A 16,267-nucleotide genomic window follows, 5' to 3' on the forward strand; every position below is an offset into this window, starting at 1 on the left:
AAAGCACAGAATAATCTTACAGCAACTGAAAAACCTTCCAGCAGTTCACAATAAAGTAAAATCTACAAATCTCTTTCTCCTGTGGGAGAAAAGCTATATACTGGATAACAGTTCCCTCTGCTTACACAAGCAGAAAACTCCATTTAACCCTAAGAAAAGGGTATAGAGATGATTAATTATATTCTAGGTCCCAGTTTAGGCCATCTGAAATGTTGAGTTCTGATGCATGGGTTATTACATCTTCTAGAAATATACATTAAAACAGCAAAATATTTTACTAGCTTAAAGGACTCAATCATACAGTAAAAAACAAACAAACAAGAAAGACCATGTAGACTCTCCATTCCATATAAAAGAATTCTGTATGGGTTCATCCCTTTTAAAATTTTGCTAGATGTTGAAGGGTTCATCAAAAATTAGTTATTTTAGGAGCTATATGTTGTTCATTTGAGACCCCACAGAAAAATCAATATGAACTCAGTCCTGCAGCCCTCAGAGGCAAAACTGCCATTAAATTAGTTTTGCCTGTGTAACAAGTACAGAATTGAACCCACTCTGAGATGCAGCTTTGTCCCTTTATGAGAAGATCCCTTATTCTGGATACATTGCAAGACAGTTTTTAAAATATATTTTACGATTTTTCAATGTGTGTTCCAATAAGATATTTAATCTCTCTCAATTTAGACTATTACAGCTTGCACAAATCTGGAAATATTTTTCCTTTATATGAATATTGTTTTATACATTGTAGCCGAGTACTTAAAAACATTTTCACTAACATGCACTAAAAATAAATTCTGAATGTGTATGATCTCTAAATTTGTAATAAGAACGAGGAGTACTTGTGGCACCTTAGAGACTAACAAATTTATTTGAGCATAAGCTTTCGTGGGCTAAAGCCCATTTCAATTTATGGTCAAATAAATTTGTTAGTCTCTAAGGTGCCACAAGTACTCCTTGTTCTTAACAAATTTATTTGACCATAAATTGAAATGGGCTTTAGCCCACGAAAGCTTATGCTCAAATAAATTTGTTAGTCTCTAAGGTGCCACAAGTACTCCTCGTTCTTTTTGCTGATATAGACTAACATGGCTACTGCTCTGAAACCTAAATTTGTAATCTACATGCAAATCTGCCACTTTACACTATTGATGCACATTACTTGTATCCCTATTACACTGACCCTACATATAACACGTGCTTTCTTTGGCCACCATTACTGCAAAGTTTTATGCCCAAGTACTCCAATGAAAGTTATTGGTACTATTCATGTGCATAAAGTTAAGCCCCTGCATAAATCTCTTTAGGATCGGGAGTCTTAGAATGTAAGCTCTTGAAGCAAGGAGCTTGTATCTGTCTGAATCTGCACAATAGGCCCCTAATCCCAACTGGGGCTTCTGGGTGCTGCTGCGATATAAGCAGCAAATAATAATTTTACATGACCGTCAATGATTCTAACTATTTTTCTCTAGCCCCAATCCTGCAAACAGATGAGTTGGTATGGTGCCTCATGTTTATGTGTGGTCTCATTGACTGCAGTGTGTTCCTGTCATTTCAGTGGGTCTTCAGGTGAAGGTGAGGGTCTGCATCAGTGTGGCTCTTTGCAGGTTCAGGGTTTATATGAATACAGCACGGTAATACAGCCACCTCAGGGATGGTGAAACACCACCTTAACAACAGTAGAAACCTTAAGCGGTGGGGTGGCTGAAAATAGTGAGACAAAACACTTCACTTGTACGAGAAGTACCCCAAGACTTTTGATGCCCACATAAAGCAGGCAGGGCTTTGACATTGCGTCTCACCTGAAAGATACAAACAAAACATCATAGCAGACTTCTCTCTGTGGAGAAAGTGGAGGAAGGGGTCAGCTGCCCCTGCTAGAAGGCAAAGGAGTCGTTAGGAAAGCCCAGCTATTTCAGACTCCAATGACTGAGCCAGCCCTCCCAGGAGAACTTACTGCCCCACGGAAGAGTCCGCATGCCATGACTACCCTCAGCAAAAGGCGGCAGTGGGAGCCCCGGGCCTGACAAGGGAGGAATGGCCACCATGGCCACCGTGCAAGGCTCCTCTCCCAAGCCAAGCAGGGCCGAGAGCGCTGCAAGGCAGCCAGTCCTGCCCATGGCCCAGGAGGCCGGGCCCCGCTCGCCTCTGCGCGTGAAACACTTCGATCCTGCCCCACCCATCACCAGCGCCGCGCGGCGGAAGCGGGGCGGCTCCCTGGCAGGGGAGGGGGGCGAGGGCAATGCCGGCCGGGCTCGGGCTCGGGCTCGGGCTCGCGCGCGGCGAAGGCGGCAGCAGCACGCCGGCCAAACCGCCGCTGGCCCGCTGTGATGAGCGCAGCTGAGCACAGGTTGCGCGGGAGCGCCCGCGGCCGCGGCCGGCAGGCAGGCAGGCAGGCGGGAGGAAGAGCCCGCCCCCTCCCCAAAGGGCGCAGCAGGGTGTGCTGCGGGCCAGCGGCGTTCCCACAAGGAAGCGAGGGGCGCAGCCCGGCCCCCGTAGGCTGGGGAGGAGGCAGACGACTCCCGCCGCCGCCTTCCGCCCGTCTGTGCCCCGCCTCTTCCCTGGGCCTCGCGCTCCGATCCCGAGCTGGGCGGGGCTGTTTCCTGAGGCAGGCACCCACCCATCGCAGCAGCGCGGCTGTTCCTTGTACTGGCCTCCCCTCCCACCTCAGGCGGGCTGTTCTCTGTACCAGGCGCTCCCCCTGGCGGGAGGGGCGGGGGCAAGGACTGTCCCGGCCGGCGCTGATCTTAGGCTGCCATTGGCCGCTGTCTGCGCTGACGTCACGATCATGATGAGAATTAATGATCGGAGGCGCTGATTTCATTGTGTGACGCCGGGACCGACCCAGCCGAAACCGGCTGAATCCGGAGCCCCCCGGACCAACTCCACCCGCCCCGCAGAGCACGGTAAGTCCGGCACTGTCCGCGGGGGGCGGGGTATGTGTGCGAGCCCCAAGGAGGGAGGGGAAGCGCTGAAGCGCTCAGCCTGGGCAGGCAGGGCAGCCAGCCTTGGCTGGGACTGGGGAAGATGCCCCTTGGCTGGGGGCCTGGATGTGGGGGAGGGCAGCCGCTTGGGCTGGTGCTCGCAAAGCAAACTCAGGCACGCATGCGCACTACGGCTCGGTTCTGCTGCGGCAGATGCTGGCTAGCCCCGTCCGCCGTTGCAAAGGAAGTGCGCATGTGTACTACCGATGTGTTCTGTATGGGCTGGCAGCTGCGCATGCTCTGCGGCTGTTGAGCTCTGCTGGAGTGAGTGCGCGTGCGTATTCACAGTCACTTGAGTGATTTCTGACTTTGTCCGGCCGGAGTGCGAGGCGCAGATTGCAGCTCTGCGCGCTCGCACGTTACTGCGTCTTAGTAGCTGGTCCATGGGCGTTTTCACAGTTAGGGCGTCTTTAAGTCTTTGGAAAATCTTGCGCATGCGCAATGAAGGCTCCTTGATTTGCCATATGTGGGCTGTTAGGACTCAGTGACGCTTTCTAGCTGCAATCTCCTAGTGGCAGGGTTGGGTGCGTGGGCTGGGATTGTGGGTGTCCATCCTGCCTGGATCCCCTTTCCTGGCTCGGTAGTATAAATACTCATTGCTGGTAGCATGGCAGCCTACGCAGTGGGGTGAAGCTGTGGGCATGATGGGGGGGTGGCAAGAAAATAATTCAAAGCTCATTCTCCCTTGTCTTGGGGCAAGAGGGGTTGTGGAGGTGCTATGTGCTCTACTTGAGGTGTAAGAGAGTATCCGCAGAAGGCGGGGTAGTGGTGGTGGAGGAGGAGAGATTGGGCAAATAACATTGCTCCTATTGCTGCTGTTGTGACACTCTCACAGATCTTAGGAGACAGGGCAGTCCTTGCTTATAGACAGCCCCCCAACCTGAAGCAAATACTCAGCAGCAGCCACACAACAAAACCACTAACCCAGGAACCTATCCTTGCAACAAAGCCCGTTGCCAAGTGTGTCCACATATCTATTCAGGGGACACCATCATAGGGCCGAATCACATCAGTCACACTCTCAGAGGCTCATTCACCTGCGCATCTACCAATGTGATATATGCCATCATGTGCCAGCAGTGCCCCTCTGCCATATACATTGGCCAAACTGGACAGTTTCTACGTAAAAGAATAAGTGGACACAAATCAGACATCAATAATTATAACATTCAAAAACCACTTGGAGAACGCTTCAATCTCTTTGGTCATTCGATTACAGACCTAAAAGTGGCAATTCTTCAACAAAAAAACTTCAAAAACAGACTCCAACGAGAGACTGCTGAATTGGAATTAATTTGCAAACTGGATACAATTAACTTAGGCTTGAATAGAGACTGGGAGTGGATGGGTCAATTGCACAAAGTAAAATGATTTTGCCTTATTTATTTCCCCTCCTACTGTTCTTGTCAACTGCTGGAAATGGCCCACCTTGATTATTACTACAAAAGGTTCCCCCCCCCCCCCCCGCCCCTCACTCTGCTGCTGGTAATAGCTCACCTTTCCTGATCACTCTTGTTACAGTCTGTATGGTAACACCCATTGTTTCATGTTCTCTCTGTATATAAAATCTCCCCACTATATTGTCCACTGTATGCATCCGATGAAGTGAGCTGTAGCTCACGAAAGCCTTTGCTCTAATAAATTTGTTAGTCTCTAAGGTGCCACAAGTACTTCTTTTCTTTTTGCGGATACAGACTAACACGGCTGCTACTCTGAAATTTAGCCCTTGGGTATTTGCTGGTGAAGGGAGATGGTGGGTGGCATGCAAGTCTTCCAGCTTGTGTTTTGAGGTGGTGCTCAGTGCTGATGGTGTGAGCCTTGGTTTAGGAGCATCAATATGCAGTGGATAAAGAAAATTGCTTCATGCTGCATCCCAGAAGCCTGAGATATGTCACTCTGTTTAATAACGCCCTTGATACTGTAATGAGTTAAGAATATGCACAATCTACATAAGGAATTGAGCGACCACATGAGCTATTACTGTATAACTGTGCTTGTAAAATTCCCTGTGTAGATGAGGTGTGAAATGTCTGAGTACTGTATTTGCTTTAGAAGGAATACTCGTGTGTAAAGTTATGGATATGTTCAAATTGTTGCAAGATGCAGGTCTAAAGAAAAACCTGTTTTGTCAAGCAAGATTTACTTTAAAATATTTTGATCAGATTTGCTATTAATTACCTATTTTTTTTTTTACGAACACTTTGTTGCAGAGGCTGAATGTAAATCTTTATATTTATTAGTGTTTCTAAATGAAGATCCTGTTTTGTGGCTCCTAGCAGTTAGTTGCCCATGGAGCACGCTCAGACTCTTAAAATGTTTATAGCACTATCTTCCCATGTGCTCCTTTAAATTATTTGCAAGTAGTGTTAATTCTGCAGATACAGTAAACTAAGACCCAATTACTTTTTGCTTTGCACACGAGTACAACGCCTATTTTGAGTAGTGAGTAAAGTAAGAATGGCCTTATTGGATTAGACCAATGATCCACCCAGCTCAGTATCCTGTCTTCCAACAGTGGCCAGTACCAGGTGCTTCAGAGGGCATGAACAGAACAGGCAATCATCACGTGATCCATCCCCTGTCATCCACTCCCCCCCCACCCCATCCACTTCTGGCAGTCAGAGGCTAGGGACACAGAGTATGGAGTTGCATCTCTGACCGTCTTGGCTAATAGCTATTGATGGACCTCCTCCATGAACTTATCTAATTCTTTTTTGAACCACATTATAGTTTTGGCCTTTACAACATACCCTGGCAATGAGTGCCACAGGTTGACTCTGGGTTGTGGGAAGAAATACTTCCTTTTGTTTGTTTTAGACCTGCTGCCTATTAATTTCATTGGATGACCCTGATTCTTGTGTTGTGTGAAGGAGTAAATAACACTTATTCACTTTCTCCACACTATTCATGATTGACTTGGATATATCATATGGGCCCTGATCCTGCTAAGATTTAAGCATGTACATAGCTTGAATACGCCTACTGGACATAATGGGACTACTCATGCTTAAACTTAAGCATTTGCCTAAGTGTCTGCAGGATACTTCTTACTATGTTTTTTTGCATTTCTCTTGGCTTGGAAACGAAAACAGGCTAGTCTACCATGAGAACTTACTGACTTCTGGTAGTATTATTCAAAACACTTTTCATGGAAAAAATTCTGTTGATATCCATATTTAGTAAATTGTCTTTTAGAACTTTTATAAAACCCAAATTTTAGGCAGACCTTTTCTGATGGTGACCTTTTAAAACAACCCGCCCCTTTGGAGCAATTGTAGTTAATTGTTCCTTGCTTGCTTGGAGTATCGTAGTTTTATGAAGTAGGCAACAATAGTGCAAACTTATGTACAAGCTTAACTTCAAGCAGGTGACTAATCCAGTTGATGTCATTAGAACTTTCAAGAGTAAAGTAAAGCACATGCATAAGTGTTAGCAGAATTGGGGCCAACTCTAGTTGGATCCACACATAGAAACATTGCTCAGCTTCAATAAAGGATTGAGTTCTAAAAGTTAAAGTGCTGGTAATTCAATGACTGTAGCCCAGGGGTTCTCAAACTGGGGGTTGGGACCCCTCAGGAGGTTGCAAGTTTATTACATGGGGGGGTTGTGAGCTGTCAGCCTCCACCCCAAACCCCGCTTTGCCTCCAGCATTTATAATGGTGTTAAATATATAAAAAGTGTTTTTAATTTATAAGGGGGGTCACACGCAGAGGATTGCAATGTGAAAGGGGTCACCAGTACAAAAGTTTGAGAACCACTGCTGTAGCCTATTACACAGTGAGTACTTTAGGTAGTGAAAAAGGATGTCAATATACAGTAAAAGCTGTTTTATCCAGCATGTTGGGGGAATGGTGGGTGCTAGTAAGTGAAAAATGCCGGTTAACTAAGAGAGAGGGAGTTTAGATGTGGGAGGGGGTGTGGGGCTGGAGGTTGTGGCGCAGGAGGGTGTGCGAGGCAAGGGCTCTGGGAGGTAGTTTGGGTGCAGGAGGGGGCTTAGGGCAGCGGGTTGGGGCGCGGGAGGGGGAGCTGGGTGCTGGATCCAGGAGGCACTCACTTCAGCGGCTCCCCACAAGCAATGACTTGTCCCAGCTGCTCATAAGCGGAGGTGCATCAGGCACCTCTGCCCGCAGCCTCCGCCTGCAGGCACCATCCCCGCAGTTCCCATTGGCTGCAGTTCCCAGCCAATGGGAGCTGCGGACCTAGTGCTTGGGGTGGTGACAGCACGTAGAGCTGCCTCTGCCTAGGAGCAGCTGGGACAAGTCGCCGCTTGTGGGGAGCTGCCTGAGGTGAGCATCCCCCTTATCTAGCACCCCGCACCTCCTCCTGTTCCCCAACCTGCTGCTCCGAGCCCTCTCCAGCACCCAAACTCCTTCCCAGAGCCCATGTCCCGCACCCCCTCCTCCGTCCCAACCTCCTGCCGTCCCCACACCGACCGGACTATAAACTGGAATTTCAATGAAGATCAGAAATGCCGATTTATAGAGCTTTCCAGTTGGTGAAGTGCCTGATAAAACTGCTTTTACTATAGTTAAAAGTAACAGTATCAAATCAATTAGAATACCACATCGTTATTTGGAGTTCTGCTTATTATAGATAACTGCTGCCTTTCCTTTATGTAACTCACATAATATATAATATTCAGGTTACTGTAATTTTGGTCCCTTGTATGCTTGTATACAGACTGTGTCCTTTATTTTTTTTTATGATTTTATGGCAAACATAGAACAGAGAACTTTTGAACTGTTGAGTGGGAGTTGAAAGGGAAGTGAATGAATATAATTTTAAAATGCAGGGCTCTAATTCTGTGGCTGATTCCTAGCATCTGTACTGACAGTTTAGTTTGTTTGTGTATGTATCTTTAAATATGTTTTACTATTTGCAATTGTCTCATTTTTGGTTTTTTGTATCAGACTCTTTGGAGATTATATCACTTCTGGAAATCTGCATTGTCAAAAATAGAGCATAAAGAGTGACATTGTATCTGCTTTGAGTATCCAGACTATAATAAGTACGAGGGAATATTTACAGGCCAATATGGCATGTGAAAAGATAATTTATGATAAAGAAAGAAGAATTCTGTGGGAGTAAGGTTTACCTGTTAAAATGGATGGAGTAGAAATGGCAAGGAATGAGTACTGTACTTCAAGCCCTGATGCTTCCATTATGTCCATTAATGGTAACATTCTCTTTCCTTGACTATCAACACACTAACTTAACCTGTGTTTTTTCATTTTAAATGATGATTTCTTTGTTTAAGACTATAGAGGCTCCTAGCGGCTCCATAGTTAAGGTTGTGTTGAGTTTTGCACTAAAGTATATATCCTTTTAAATATAATTTTGAGAAATCAATCTGAGAGATGGACTATTTGAAGGATGAACTTTAATTTTCTAAAAAAGAAAAGGAGTACTTGTGGCACCTTAGAGACTAATCAATTTATTTGAGCATAAGCTTTCGTGAGCTACAGCTCACTTCATCAGATGCATTCTGCTCAAATAAATTTGTTAGTCTCTAAGGTGCCACAAATACTCCTTTTCTTTTTGAGAATACAGACTAACACGGCTGCTACTCTGAAACCTTTAATTTTCTAGGCATTTTTCAAACTCTGAGCTTTCAGTGTGTTTATTCTAAAAGGCTTAACATTCTTAAAACCATCCTAGAGACCTCAATGCTTAGGGTCCCTATAACATCGCAATCTCAAAAGTCAGAAATTACACACAAGGCTTCATAGTTGGAAAAACTGAATTCAGTTTAAATTCTGGGGGAGGAAAAAAACACCTTAAAATACAAACAGTCATTTGACTGCTTTGTGGTAACTGAATATATCTTTTGCCATTGAGCGCTGAATCTTCAGGGAGGACTCCCATTTTTCAATGGCCCTCATGGTGTGGTTTTCTCCTGAGACACCAAGATATACACCTTTGTTCCTAATTATATGTCTCTAGGTTCCACCCAGTCTCACTTATACAAACTACAAGAACCTCCCACAAAGGGAGCCCTAGTCCTATATACCAAATATCGGCTTTGTCTACACTACCACTTTTGTTGGTAAAACTTTTGTTGGTCAGGGGTGTGAAAAAACCACACCCTGACCTACATAAGTGTCACCGGCAAAAGTGCTGCTGTGGACAGCACTATGTCAGCAGGAGATAACGCTAACGCTGCTTGTTGGGAGTGGTTTGATTATGCTGGCAGGAGAGAGCTCTCCTGCTGTCAAAGAGTGGCTACATGGTAGACCTTACAGCAGGACAGTTGTAGTGGTACAGGTGTGCAGCTGTAGGGTCCATAGTCTATAGACATAACCTAAAAGTGGAGGGAGTGGTGGTCCCCTCAGGCAAGCTATAGGAGATTCACTCCATTAGGAACTTACCTTTCAACAGGAGCTATGTGCTATGTTTCTCAGGCCAATTTCCTGTATCTCCTTTTCCCCCACTCCCACCTGTCCTAGCTCCTGCTACAAATAGGGCACATTGACAGCTGGAGAAAGAGGGGGAGTTGTAGCCAAAGATGCTTGAAAAATGAAGTTTCAGCACTGCCGGAGAAGAATCTTCTGCATGTAGAGAACCTACTGTGGCTCATGAGAGGTTGGGTACTGCTTGGACAGACTTCACAAAAGCATTTAGATTTGACTCTTAATGTTCATATTAAACAAAGCTGCAGAGAAGCTGCAAGAGGATGGAGCTTGACTTTTTTGGCCCCTGATACTCACCATCCTTTTTGCCTAGGTCAGTTCCTTGGCCCCGGTGCCTGGCTCCCTGGTTCTTTGGCTTCACTTAGATTCCCTCACTTAACCTCTCTCTGTAGACTGTGTTTTTTGTGTTCATTACATTTAGAAAAAGTCTCTCTAAATGAAGCAAGGGGAGTAGTGGGGCTGGTCATCTAGGCTCAGGATAAGTGAGCAGCAGGGGCTAGAGAACTAGTAGGGAGACCTACTTCCTAGCTTATATTGACTGTTTAGGTCAATCAGCTTTTGTCAAACATGGGAAAAGCTAATACAGATACAAATGAGTATGTCAGCACTGACATGTTAGACATAAAACTGAGTTCTAAATTCCACACGTGTGATATAATGTTAAAACAAATTATAAATGGTATAAAATATAATTGTGCTTTGACACCATAACATTTAGCAAACATAACACTTGATGAAAACTGTCTTATCTTACTAGCAAGATAGGCAAATTGCAACTGTTCTAATTATTTCCTCATTATTGTTATCCTGCTTCAAGAAAAAATAACCAATGCAACCTCAACTCTCACGCCTTGTCACCTAAACATAATACCCAAATTCACAGACTCTTCTACTCTACAAGAAACTACCTTTCAATTCCAACTACCAAGTATACAGACATCCAGTACTTCAGATGCACACTTCACAGGAACATTGTTATTTTAGTCTTGCTGAAGTCAAAAGTCCATGTTTCTAACTTAAAAGTCTGAGATCCAAGTTCTGGTGAAATTGTGAGATACTGGATATGTGCTTTGTGGGTGGCTGTAATTGGAAATGGAGCTGGTTTAAACTGAGGAGTCTGTATTTGAGGCTGATCTGGGTGTTAATGTTGTCTTAACTGCTGACTTTTTTTTTTTTTATGTGATTGCAGTGATAGGAAATGCACTAAAGCAAACTTAACTGTAAGTTAAAGATGTCTTGTGCATGGATTTGTATACACATTTTCCCCTGCTTATCAGTGGACTTCTCAAATAAGAAGGTTACAGGCTAAATAATATCATCTCAGACTTTTATGTACCTGTAGTAATTATCTAGTTAATACAAGCTGATTATGTTTCACAAAAGGAAATAAGTGAAATATAGACCTTTGAGAAATCATAAAGATCTTAGAGAAAAATTTTCCATTTAATGGGTTATTCTTCATAAACACAGTTGTGGGAGTTATGGTTAGGGTATTCTGAAATTTTAAAGTTTTCTGCTGGAGAACTCTATTACAGTGAATTGAAGTCTTCTTCATTGTGGCATAGTGAAGTAGTGCCCAGTCTAAATGATGAATTTTAGAACATGTATTGGAGACAGGAAACAGTCAAATTTTGTGAGGTTTTGGTATCCGCAAATATATTTAATTTTTCAGTTTTGTTTCCTGACAGTACTTGGGAGCCTCTTTATTTTAGTGCTCAGTTTTTAAGGGCAGTTATTGACTTCCAAATAAAACTGGATGTTTGTTTATGAAAAAATCCAAGGTAGCAAAATTTCACTTCTAATGAGCTGTTACTGTGTACAAGAACCTATGGATTTTTATATTGTTAAGTAACCAATGTCGGCTTATTTTACAATAGCTGCTAGGCTTGTACATCTGTGGTGTTTGTTTACTCAGCATTTATTAATTTAACATAAACATTCTTTACATACTTATTTTGGTGGGTTTTAGGGTTTTTTTTCCCTCTCCATGTCAGTACTTTGAAACCCTCATTAGTTCAAATATGGGAAATGTGACTCACTGCAGCTCTTGTATTTTGCAGGATGACTTTCACTTGGTCTAATTAACTTAACTAAGGGATTTAAAACAAAATGCTTCTCATTTATCTCAGTGCAGCTCCTGAAAGTTAATATAGTTCCCTCAAATCTGATAACTTTTATAAAGTTTAACATTTTAAATAGGTACTTGAGGCTCTAGCTATGAGTTACGTAGCTATATTTCTGAAGTGTGAATTAATTACTGGCAAAAATCCAGTGTGAAAAGCACTAGGTGTAAACTGACTTCCAACTACACTTATTTTAATAACTGGAAAAGAAATGTTGCTGATTGCACCTTGGATTCTTATTAAACCAGTATTAAAACAGAATGACAACTGGCAAACCTTGTATGACTGAATGTTCAGGGCTTCCTACTGTTAATGTCACAAATAGTGTCCCTTTTTGGCATTATGCTCATGGCCAAAAAGATCTCCAAATGGAAAACTTTACTTTTGCTTACTATTCAGTTCCTAAATTGAGACTAGCAAGATGGATGCAACTTTTTTAAAATTCTCTTCTAATGTCTTGGGAGACAGTGTGTTTTCCATCTTGCTATGAACATAGACTCCAAACTTTCCTCATTCCTGGGTTTTGCTTTATTTGTAACTCAAATAACAACCAATTATGAACCTCAGTTTAAGCTTTCTCTCCAGTTTGGTCATTTCTAGGTTTTTGCTAAGACCTCCAACCCAGACCTTGGCTCACTTTTCTCGGTGAGATGCTACAACTCTTCTTGTATCATGGCTGAAACAACAAAAAAAATCCACCTGCTAGTATGACTTAGCAGCAGTAACTACAATGCAGTGTTCAAACACTAATATTAGAGTGTCTCAACAAAGCAGCAGCCCTGTCACCATCCTGTTAATTTCCTTTGGGTTTAAATAATTTGAGAGACTTTTTTGTGTTTTTCATCTGGTTTTTTTTCAGAGTTTTATCACTGAAAATTTCGGCTCAGACTCAAGTGGAACACTGCTTGTGCAACAAACTAACTCAGTTGCTGGGTAACATAGAGAAAAGTCTTCACATCTGCAGTTGTCATTCACTACCCGTATTAGATATATGTTGGACAAGAAAATAGACATGAGGGAAATATCCAGATAATGCATCATTTAAGTTGTTGCACTATTAGTTTAATACATTATATATAAACTTAAACGTGTGTGTATAAAAACTAAAGGGATAAAATCACTGCTCTTTCGTTTCTAAGATTTCAGTTCAATTTAATATAATTTCTGAGATGTAAATAAGTTTGTTCTCAGCTGAAATCTGTATTGTAATGTCACAATTTTAATTTAGAATTTCTGCTCACTAAAGAACCTTATACGAAACAAGATTAAGCCTAAATTTGTTCTGCCTCTGGAAAAGGACAGTACTTAAACGTTAGGACAGATGAATTTGAAGAGCAGTGTGAATAAAGTGGATATTCTGTCTTTTTATTTCTCTCTCCATTGACTAGGAGTATCATTGGATAGGTCTTTGAATGAATGGATTTGTCATCCATAGAAATTTAGGAAATGAAAAGAAACTAAAATTAAGGGGGAGAAATCAATGCAGACCCATTTGTTGGCTCTCACTCTTAACAGGTTTATTCAATAAACCTTAGATGCAAATTGCTCTAGTGAACTAATGCTCATCTGTTCTCTTAGGGCTGGATCCTGCATTCCTTGGGCAACCAAAACCTCCAAGTAAGTTAATGATTCAAAACATAACCCTGCTATATAGTTTGATTCCAAAATATCTGTAGGGTTATCTAATAGTCTTCCTGGCAGGAAGTAGGCTCTTGTGAATCTGTTTAGATAGTAATCCTGCAAAGCTACTGTTGAAAGTAATATCAGGAGTAAGAATCCTACCCACCTTGGAAAGCCTCCTCACTTACTCCATTTGTTATGTCTGTTGATTATCAAGATCCTTTGTGGAGGGGGAACCTAATCATTTAGTGACTTTTTGTGGGGTTCTGTGCAAGGGTCTACCTACTGCTTGTCTTGGCAGGATTGGGGCATAGTGTATAACTGCCACATTTGTGCAGCACCATGTATGATATTTTATGCAAATTATTTAAATAGGCTAACATGTCTATGGAAATTCACACATAACTATTAAACACCATAAAAATGTGCAAGTTCAGTGCAGGTGAGAGGCATGTAGTTGACAGCCCTGGTGGATGAAGTTCTCTCTCAGTAGAGCTACTGCAGGAGAAGCAGGGGCAAGCTTCTTACACATACCGGCTGCCAGCACAGCTATGTTGGGAAGGGGAGAATTCTTTTAAGAGTAACAGGTAGTTCCAACTCTATGGCCATTTTGAGACTGAGGTAGGCTTCCTGAAAGGATCTTTCTTTTAGTAAATTTTTACCTATAGGGGGATTACATAGGTAGGTTCACCAACTCTGCACTCACAGGCAAAATCTCCCACATTGTTCTTGCTGTTCTTCAGACAAACTCTATAATTTAAATGCTCCACCCTGTTCCTTATAGATATCTACCATTATCTAAAAATATACAGGTACTAAAAAAAAGAATAAAACAAATACTAGCATAGATCTTAATTCACTTCTAAATGCAACATTTTGCAATATAAAATTACTTCAAAAACTATTTTAGGGTCCTCAAACAAACTTCTATTTCTCCCTCCCCCTTCCCACATAGGTGATCATCAGGACTTGACCCCACAATATTCAGATCCACAGAGAGACCTCTTCTATACACTTTATAAGAGAAACTGCTAGGGCAAACATGCTCCTATCATTTTAGTGAACCAGCCCATAGAAGGAGACATAACATGATTTGCCAGTTATACAACTGTTTGTGACATTACTCCTGGGGGAATTCTGAACCACTGTGTGTGCGCAGAATCCATGTCCCCTGCAGATTTCTTTGCTTCCCCGCAGAAAAATGACTTTCTGACAGAGAAGCAAAGGGAAGCTGCAAGAGCAGTCATGCACCATTCCCTAGCATTGCAGGTACATCATTTCAGGCACCTGGAGCAGCCAGCAGGTAGGTAAATCACCATGGGGCTGAGGACAACCCAGCCAGTGGCTCCTATCCTGAGCTTAGATCAGCTGCTTGTCCTGGCTGGGCTGGAGACAGGAGAGGATGGGACTTCCTCTTCCCCTGCAAGGAGTGGCTGGGGCTGTGTCAGACCCACCTGCAGAAACCTCCCCCAGCTGCAGGAAGCTCAGTATCCTCCCCTGCTTCCTGCCCCCATCACTTGTCAGCTGTGTGGGGAAGGGTCACTGTACGGGGAGTTGCTCCCCCATCCACCCAACCCCTATGCATCTGGATCTCCCATACCCAGACACCCCTGCCAAGTCTTACCCTGTACACCCAGAACCCCTATCACTCCATACCTGAACCCCACCTCACTGCACCTCAACCCCTTCATCTGGAACCCCCACAATGAGCTGCTGTGCATCCAGATCCCCCCATATCTAGACCCCCCCCCACTGAGCTGCCTGCACCCAGATTGTCCCACACAGAACCCTCTCACCCCACACAGGTATCCCCCCACACTGAGGCCCTTCACACTTGGATCCTGCCTCATTGAGTCCGCCTTCCCCACACCTGGTGCATCTGGCGCAGAGCCCAGTGTGTTTATGGGGCAGGTCCAGGCCTTGTGTTGTGTCAGGGTTAGCCACACCGCTGAGTCTGTGTCCCAGGGGTAGATGGGGGCTGAGGGGAGGCCTGCAGGGTGATCTCCCACCTTCATGCAGCCAGTGGCCTGTGCTCCCCACTGCCATGCTGGAGCCTCTGCATTTATTTATTGACAAATAAAACTTGCAGAATTTTTAATTTTTTTGTGCAGAATGCCCTCAGGTGTATGACATACAGTGGCATGTTGAGTTATCAGGATTTGGTTTCTGGCTCTGTGATGAGAGTGGGTTCTAGTTGTGAGAGCCAGCATCACCAAGTATAACAGATCAATTTGGTCATCTATAGGAACTGAACCTGGGATCTCTATCATTTGAGTTCCATTCATATCGAGGCAGCAGAAGACTCATAAACTGTACACGTGGTCTAGCGTCCAGATAGGGACAAAGATACCCAGCGTTCAAATACTTCTTCAGAAAGGCAGTGTGAATCAGTGGATGAAATTTAGGTCTGTAGTATCAGAGAACTGGGTTCTATTTCTAGCTCTATTTGTGGGGGGCCTTATGAAAACTCTGTTACCTTATTTGTAAAATGTATGAATGATAGTTGCCTCTCTTATGAAAGGGGTGTGAAGTCTTGCTCGTTAGTGGAAGAGATGCTCTCATATCTTTTGCCTTGTAGTTTGTTGTACATTCCTCAAGGCTACAGAGTATTGGGAGGGATGGTCTCTCCCTCCCCCCAGTGTATGACATTTTACTAGTTCTGCCTGGTGCACGATAGACCTTGGTGCAAAAATGCATGACGCTTGGCAGGTTTATTAGTGCTGTAAACAACATAACTTCTGTTAGACTGACAGTCTGAGGTAAGGGACGGGAGGGGAGGTGAAATATGGTATGGACAAATCATCTTCAGTCTGCACTGTTGGAAGGAAAGGAATTAACCGCCTAATTTTTGAAAGCCACATTAAAAATCTTTGCGAAAATGCCTCTTTTTCCCCATTCTCTTTTTTTCCATTATTAGCATTTGGAGGAAAATAAACTTTGCCATTAAAGCTCTGGCCTAGGGAAATAGTGGAATTTTACATTAATGACTGATGATATTGGTGGTGAAACACCCTGTTGAAGTTTGACAGATTTCAGATCAGAGTATTAAAAAAAATTCCAATCATTGCTTTGACACCTACATTTAAAGAAAATAAATCTCTAGTTTTTCAGCCTGATAGTTTGTAAAGGT

The 16,267-nt window shown here is 43.4% G+C and overlaps 1 protein-coding gene across 12 annotated transcripts in view; it reads left to right on the forward strand.

The window, feature by feature from the left end:
* HDX (highly divergent homeobox) overlaps positions 1-16,267 on the forward strand; it is a 111,813-nt gene that overhangs the window by 12,244 nt on the left and 83,302 nt on the right. For 5 of the 12 annotated variants that reach the window (XR_012160937.1, XM_073360905.1, XM_073360903.1 and 2 more), the window contains one exon: positions 13,096-13,134. The exons of 3 other annotated variants lie outside the window; for them this stretch is intronic. The gene's annotated coding sequence lies outside the window, so the exon portion shown is untranslated. Of the gene's footprint in view, positions 1-1,030; positions 2,907-13,095; positions 13,135-16,267 lie in introns of those variants that run through there. 4 more of the 12 variants (XM_073360909.1, XM_073360913.1, XM_073360907.1 and 1 more) reach the window with 4 other exon arrangements.

The sequence above is a fragment of the Lepidochelys kempii genome, chromosome 9, assembly GCF_965140265.1.
Source record: "Lepidochelys kempii isolate rLepKem1 chromosome 9, rLepKem1.hap2, whole genome shotgun sequence".
NCBI lineage: Eukaryota > Metazoa > Chordata > Testudines > Cheloniidae > Lepidochelys > Lepidochelys kempii.